The sequence below is a fragment of the Eriocheir sinensis genome, chromosome 5 (assembly GCF_024679095.1).
Source record: "Eriocheir sinensis breed Jianghai 21 chromosome 5, ASM2467909v1, whole genome shotgun sequence".
In the NCBI taxonomy this organism is placed as follows: Eukaryota; Metazoa; Arthropoda; class Malacostraca; order Decapoda; family Varunidae; genus Eriocheir; species Eriocheir sinensis.
The window spans coordinates 9679725-9687468 of NC_066513.1; the positions used below are offsets into that span (position 1 = coordinate 9679725).

A 7744-nucleotide genomic window follows, 5' to 3' on the forward strand; every position below is an offset into this window, starting at 1 on the left:
GACTACTTGAACTCTAAAGTGGAGCACATCTTGACCCACTCTCCTTTCGCTGAAATCTCCATCTTGGGAGAGTTCAATGTTCACCACCAGCTTTGGCTTTCATCCTCTTTCACTGACCAGCCTGGTGAACAAGCCTACAACTTTACTCTCCTCAGTGACCTAGAGCAGTTGGTTCAGCACCCTACACGTATTCCCGACCGTCTTGGACACCGGCCCAACACACTAGACCTTTTCCTTACCTCTAACCCTTCTGTTTACTCTGTCAAACTGTTTTCTCCGTTGGGCTCCTCCTGTCACAACCTTATTTATGTATCCTGTACACCCTCTGGACCCACCGAAGAGGCGATGCTTCTGGCATTTTGCTTCAGCACGGTGGGACGACCTGAGGATGTACTTTTCCGATTTCCCGTGGAATGATTACTGCTTCCAGGATAGAGACCCCTCTGTGTGTGCCCAGCGCATCACAGAGGTGATTGTCTCTGGAATGGAGGCACACATTTCACGTACTTTCTCTACTCCTCATGCTAAAAAGCCTTGGTTTAATCGCGCTTGTTATCGTGCTGTCGAAGATAGAGAGGCAGCTCACAAAAGGTACCAGAACCTTCGAACTCCCGCCAACCATGATCTTTACATTTCTGCCTGGAATCGTGCCAAATCTATTCTCCGACTTACCAAAAACTCCCTTCATTGATAGAAAATGCCAAAACCTTGCTTTTTCTAATTCTTCCCGTGACTTCTGGCATCTAGCCAAAAACATCTCCTCCAACTTCACTTTTTCATCTTCCCCTCCTCTTCTTAGTCCTGACGGCAGCACCGCCGTCTCATCTATCTCTAAGGCTGAGCTATTCTCTCAAACTTTCTCTAAAAACTCCACTCTGGGCGATTCTGCGCATATTCCTCTTACTCATCCCCCCTCTGACTTCTTTATGCCTGTTATTAAGATTCTTAAGAATGATGTTTTCTATGCCCTCTCTGGCCTCAATCCTCAGAAGGCTTATGGACCTGATGGAGTGTCTCCTATTGTCCTTAAAAACTGTGCTTCCGTGCTGACACCCTGCCTGGTCAAACTCTTTCGCCTCTGCCTGTCAACATCTACCTTTCCTTCCTGCTGGAAGTATGCCTTCATACAGCGTGTGCCTAAGAAGGGTGACCGTTCCAATCCCTCAATCTACCGTCCTGTAGCTTTGCTTTCTTGTCTATCTAAAGGTTTTGAATCAATCTTTAACCGGAAGATTCAAAAGCACCTTTCCACTTCTGATCTTCTATCTGATCGCCAGTATGGGTTCCGCAGGGGGCGTTCTACTGGTGATCTCCTTGACTTCCTAACTGACTCTTGGTCATCCTCTCTTAGCCGTTTCGGTGAGACCTTTACTATTGCGCTGGACATATCAAAAGCCTTTTGATAGAGTCTGGCACATATCTTTGCTTTCCAAACTACCCTCCTACGGTTTCTATCCTTCTCTCTCTACCTTTATCCCAAGTTTCCTCTTTGACCGTTCTATTTCTGCTGTGGTAGACGGTCACTGTTCTTCCCCTAAATCTATTATTAGTGGTGTTCCGCAGTGTTCTGTCCTCTCTATCACTCTTTCTGTTGTTCATTGATGATCTTCTTTCCAAAACGAACTGTCCGATCCGTTCCTACGCCGATGACTCTACTCTGCATTACTCAAATTATTTTAATAGAAGACCCACCCAACAGGAACTAAATGATTCCAGGCTGGAGGCGGCAGAACGCTTAGCCTTAGACCTTACTATTATTTCCGATTGGGGCAAGAAGAACCTCGTGTCCTTCAGTGCCTCAAAAAAACAGTTTCTCCACCTATCCACTCGACACAGTTTCTAAACAACTATCTTCTACTCTTTGACAACACTCAGCTATCACCTTCTTCAACATTAAACATCCCCGGTCTATCCTTAACTCAAAATCTCAACTGGAAACTTCATATCTCTTTTCTTACTAAATCAGCTTCCTCGAGGCTGGGCGTTCTGTACCGTCTCCGCCAGTTCTTCTCCCCCGCACAGTTGCTATCCATTTACAGGGGCCTTGTCCGCCCTCGTATGGAGTATGCATCTCATGTGTGGGGGGGCCTCCACTCACACAGCTCTCTTGGATAGAGTGGAGTCTAAGGCTCTTCATCTCATCAGCACTTCTCTTCTTACTGATAGTCTTCTACCTCTTAAATTTCACCGCCACGTTGCCTCTCTTTCTATCTTCTATCGATATGTTCATGCTGACTGCTCTTCTCAACTTGCTAACTGCATGCCTGCCCCCCCACCCCCCTCCCGCGACATCGCCACACACGACTTTCTACTCAAGCTCACCTCTTTGCTGTTCAAATCCTTACCCAAGAGTTAACCAGCATCTTCACTTTTTCATCCCTCACACTGGTAAACTCTGGAGCAATCTTCCTTCATCTGTATTTCCTCCTGCCTACGACTTGAACTCTTTCAAGAGGAATGTATCAGGACACCTCTCCTCCCGAAATTGACCTATCTTTCGGCCACTCCTCTAACTCTTTTTAGGAGCAGTGAGTAGCGGGCTTTTTTTTCACGTTTGTTTCCTTTCTTATGGCCTTGAGCTGACTCCTCTGCTGTAAAAAAAACAAAAACAAAAAAAGACAAACCAATAGTTTAGTCGGTTAAAGCTCTGTACTGCCAGACTTCAGGCTGTGTGTGTGTGTGTGTGTGTGTGTGTGTGTGTGTGTGTGTGTGTGTGTGTGTGTTTAATAATTATAATAATAATATTTATAATAATATACTGTTTACGCATTAAGGTTTGGCAGCGGTAAGGCTGAAAACATACAACAGATACATTTGAAAGCAAATTCATTAAAGAAAAATAAAAGTACATAAAGGCGAGTGGAGAGCGGGAGTCTGACATATCTATGGAAGGGTTGGTGAACGGTGCTTGAGGTGGAGGGGGGGGGTGCCGTGTGGAGGTGCCGGGAGAGAGAGAGAGAGAGAGAGAGAGAGAGAGAGAGAGAGAGAGATAGAGAGAGAGAGAGAGAGAAGTGGTGTGTGTGTGTGTGTGTGAGAGAGAGAGAGAGAGAGAGAGAGAGAGAGAGAGAGAGAGAGAGAGAGAGGAGAGAGAGAGAGAGAGAGAGAGAGAGAGAGAGAGAGAGAGAGAGAGAGAGAGAGAGAGAGAGAGAAGAGTGAGTGTGTGTGTGTGTGTGTGAGAGAGAGAGAGAGAGAGAGAGAGAGAGAGAGAGAGAGAGAGAGAGAGAGAGAGAGAGAGAGAGAGAGAGAGAGAGAGAGATTGGACCCTTAACTGACAGCGATGATAAATTAGTAACTGAAAACCAGTGCGTTGCGATCTAATTAACAACTTTATTTTTCCTCGGTATTCAATACTGCCAGTTTTACCACCACCGCACAGTCATCTTGCATCATCTCATGAAGAAGATTTTCTTTAGAGGTACGACCTTGTTGCAACAGCATCGTTATTTCCTCTCGAAGTTGCAGCACGCGATTCAGAACTTTGCCACGTGAGAGCAAACGTACCTCCGTGTGAAACAGGAGAACAGAGAAGTCAGAGGCAATTTCTTCACAAAGCACTTTAAAAATCCTTGAAGTTGTTGCGCTCCCTCGGATATGGTTGACAATCTTCACAACGTCTGTGAGCACTTCTTGAACTCCTGGTGGGAGAGTCTTCATCGCCAAAGCATAAAGATGAATCATGCAATGAGTGAAGGAGACATGCGGAGCGACATTCTTCACGAAGGCTTTGAAGCCGGATTTGTAACCAATCATGGAAGGAGCCCCATCTGTACACAGACTGACAAGTGTTTCCCAACTCAGCCCATGTTTAAGGAGAAAGGCTTCTAGGATTTTGAAAATATCCTCTCCACAAGTTGTTGTGGGCACTGGCTCAGAGAACAAGTACTCCTCTTTCATAACTTCCTTTTCAAGGTAGCGAACATAAACAATAAGTTGGGAACATGAGGCAACATCTGTCGACTCATCCAGCTGCAAGGAATAAACAAGATTACTCTTCACAGCACTCACCACTTGCAGGAGAATATCCTCACTCATGTCCAAGATCCCACTTTTGATTGTATCATTCGAAAGGGAAATTGCCCTCAACTTGTGTGCCTGCTGTTCTCCAAAAATCACCTTCGTTGATTCCAGAATGCAAGGCTTAATCAGATTTTCACCAATGGTATGAGGCTTCTTGGTCTGCGCGATTTTTAGAGCAATTCTGTATGAAGCCTCCAGCGCTGCTTTATTCTGATGAGCGAAGCGACCAGTGGGATCGATGCGACTGGCCTCCAGAGCAGCTTCATTTCACTTGAAGTAGTCCAAGTTTTTGTCCACCAGTTGACTATGGCAAGACTCAAAATGAACCTTCAGTTTGCTTGGCTTCATACTTTCATGACTCAAATCCTTGGTGCAAACAACGCATTGTGGCTTGATCACAGAGTTCTGAACGAGACTTGTGAAACCCAGCTGGAGAAATGCTTCATTGTATGTACGCTTCTTGGTAGACATACTGCGAACAAGAAACAGCAGTGTATATGCAAAGAAAAAAAAAATCATTTCTGAAACTCGTGGATACGAGGAGAATATAAGAAACCAGCAAGCAAAACAGGAAGATGGGAAGGAAATAGAAGTGGGAGAGGCTGTGGATGGATCCTTAATTTGTCACTAGAAAATATTATTAGCTGAACATCCCTAAATACAAAACAATATCGTATTATACAATATCAATGTTGTAACGTATTTCACTTTACCACTTCATTGGTTTATTAGTAGCGTAGTACAGACCATCAAGCTTTTTCCACTTATAAAAACTTATAAATTGAGCCAGATGATAGCCAATATAACACAGTATCAATTAAAAACGCATCGTTGATAAATAAAATTGTTCACGAGGTATATTATTATCTCTTAAGAAAACAAAGTCACTACAAAATAATTTCCTAGTTTTCCTACATGCAAAATAATAGTCAAGTATTTCTAAATGCAAAATAACACCCTAGCGTTCCGAAATGTATAATAATAGCCTAGTATTCCTAAATGCAAAACAATAGCCCACTGTTCCTAAATGCTAAATAATAGCCTAGTATCCTCAAGTGCAAAATAATAACTTGGTCTTCCTAACTTCAAAATTATAAGCTAGTGTATGCAGTAAAATTGTAAAGTATTTCACTTGACTACTTCGTTGGCTAATTTATTTTATTTTTTATTCTTTTTTTTAAAGCAGAGGAGACAGCATAAGGGTAATACAAATAAGAAAAAGGAAACTAATGGAAAAAAAAAAAAAAAACGCTATTCGCTGCTCCAACAGAAACTCAGAGGAGTGGCCGAAAGAGAGGTCAATTTCGGTAGGAGAGATGTAGCCTACTGATACCCTCCTCGTGAAAGAGTTCGAGTTGTGGGCAGCGTAGCAGCTTATTACAGATTGTAAAGGTCTTTACACTTACAAACACACTTACAGTTCATTAAAGAAGTTGTAGATACGGCATGGCATGCAGAAAAGCTTACACCATACGAATAAAATCCAATATCCCTCGAAACAACTTACTTCTTCCCCTCGTTGTATGGAACTGGAACGCAAAGCGCCTTGGGAATCACAGCAGGAGGGAACCACATTACCCCCCCCCCCCCGTAGATATGATCTGGCCGACTGACTGATTGTGGTTGATGTTTTCAGCAGCTGACAACTTCACATACATGAAATAAATTATTTTCTCTCAAACCGGCCGGACCCCTCGAGAAACCCCAAACGACACCCCAGGGGGTCACGACCCCCAGGTTAAGAATCGCTGTTCTAGAGAAAGTCTTCGACAAGGTACCTCACAAGCGGCTGTTTTGGAAGTTAGGTCATATAGGATAGGAGGCCTATAAGGGGAACTCCTGTAGTGGGCGAGAAACTTCCTAAAAGACCGACAGCTGACGACTGTAATAAAAGCCAGCATGTCAGCGTGGAGGGCGGTAACAAGTGGAGTTCCACAGGGCTGAGTACTGGCACCATGAATGTTTCTGATTTACATCAACGGGGTGGTGGAAGGGACAAACAGTCATGGCAGCCTGTTTGCAGATGATGCAAAAAATTATGAAAGAAATGAAAACAGAGGAGGACTGCAAAAGGCTGCAGGATGATCTCGACAGAATTTATGAATGGAGCTAAGAGTGGGAAATTAAATTTAATGCAAAGAAATGCAAGGTATTAGAAGTGGGCACCAGTACTAAAAGGCCGACATGGGACTATTCGATGGGAAGGGAAAATATTCAAAAGGCAAAAGGGGAAAAACACCTGGGAGTGTTGATCCAGGGCAATCTGTCACCAGAAAAATACATTAACATGATTGTTGGAGAAACATAAGTTGTTGACGAATATAAGAATGGCATTTCACTTTATGGATGAAAAGATGATGACGAAACTGATAGTAGCTATGATTCGTCCAAGACCGGAATATGCAGCAGTAAGATGGTCCCCACACACAAAGAAGCACATACACAAGATCGAAAGAATCCAGAAAGCAGCCACCAAGATGGTCCCTAGCTTGGCGGGCTTAACGTACCAAGAATGATTGGAAAAGTTGGTATTACCATTCCTAAAAGAAAGAAGAGAGAGAGAAGTGATATGATTGCAGTTTTCAGGGTCATGAAAGGAATAGGTAAAATCAATAGAGAGGAGCTGTTTGTATGGTATGGGAGAGCAACCAGAGGACACAAAAGGAAGCAGAGAAAGACAAGATGCTTGAAATATGTAAATAAATACAGCTTCCCCAATAGATGCATCAACCAGTGGAACAGCCTAAACAGAGATGCTGTTCAATCCAGAAACATAAACGAGTTTAAAGTGAAGTTTGACCAATTGAGACTCAGAGACGGGATCATACGAGCGTAGCTCACTTGCTGTATATCACAACTAGGTAAATACACACACACACACACACACACACACACACACACACACACATTGTCTGGCAATGATAGTTACACTTTCTTTCTATTTTTTTTATTTGATTTTATTCATTTGTTTATTTTGTCGTCTTCGCCCCGCAGGAGGTGACAGACGAGTGGCGTGGCTTGGAGTCCGACTGTTCGCCCAGGCCCAGGTTGTATGTGTGTCCCCACCATCCATACAGAACAATACAGCAGCTGATTACTTTGCATTTTCTTTCTCAGTTTTTGGCGGGCCGATGGTGGAGTTGAAGTTGTGTGTGTGTGTGTGTGTGTGTGTGTGTGTGTGTGTTCATCCACAATGATCCAGTTAACTGAAGTACTTTGCGTTTTCTTTCTTTTAGTTATACATCGACTCATCGCAATGGCCTCTCTTCTTCTTGGTCACCCTCTCTTCACTCACGAGTCAACGGATCTACGATAAAAAAATACAAGATGAAAAGAGAGTCACCCAATGGATCAGGTGAGAGTCTCATTCACGACGCCCGTGATGAATTACTATAGGAGAGTGAGGGTAAAATGACCAGTGACAAGGAGAGTCGCTGACGCTAGTGGCTGAGGCAACTACCATGTGTGGCGCCACTACGCATATGTGGCGTGCAGGAAGTGAACCAGCCCAAGGCCTTGACGTTTTTTTTTTCTTTGGGATAAAAGAGGCAGTCGGTGGTGAAACAAATAACGGAAAAGAACCAACAACAGAGAAGTGGCCGAAATAATGATCTACTTTGTTAAAGTAGACAACCAAAGGAACAGTAAATGAATCCATTAATCAGTGGTGGCATAGCCTGGGAGGGGCTTTGCCTCACCCATCCCCCAAGCAAGTCTCTGTGTAGGC

At 43.7% G+C, this 7744-nt stretch overlaps 1 long non-coding RNA gene across 1 annotated transcript in view; it reads left to right on the forward strand.

Moving 5' to 3' along the window:
• LOC126982576 (uncharacterized) overlaps positions 1 to 7373 on the forward strand; it is a 34415-nt gene extending 27042 nt beyond the window's left edge. Inside the window, exon 4 of the long non-coding RNA XR_007735251.1 lies at positions 7254 to 7373. This is a non-coding gene — a long non-coding RNA (uncharacterized LOC126982576). The remainder of the gene's footprint in view (positions 1 to 7253) is intronic.
• Positions 7374 to 7744: the final 371 nt, after the last annotated feature.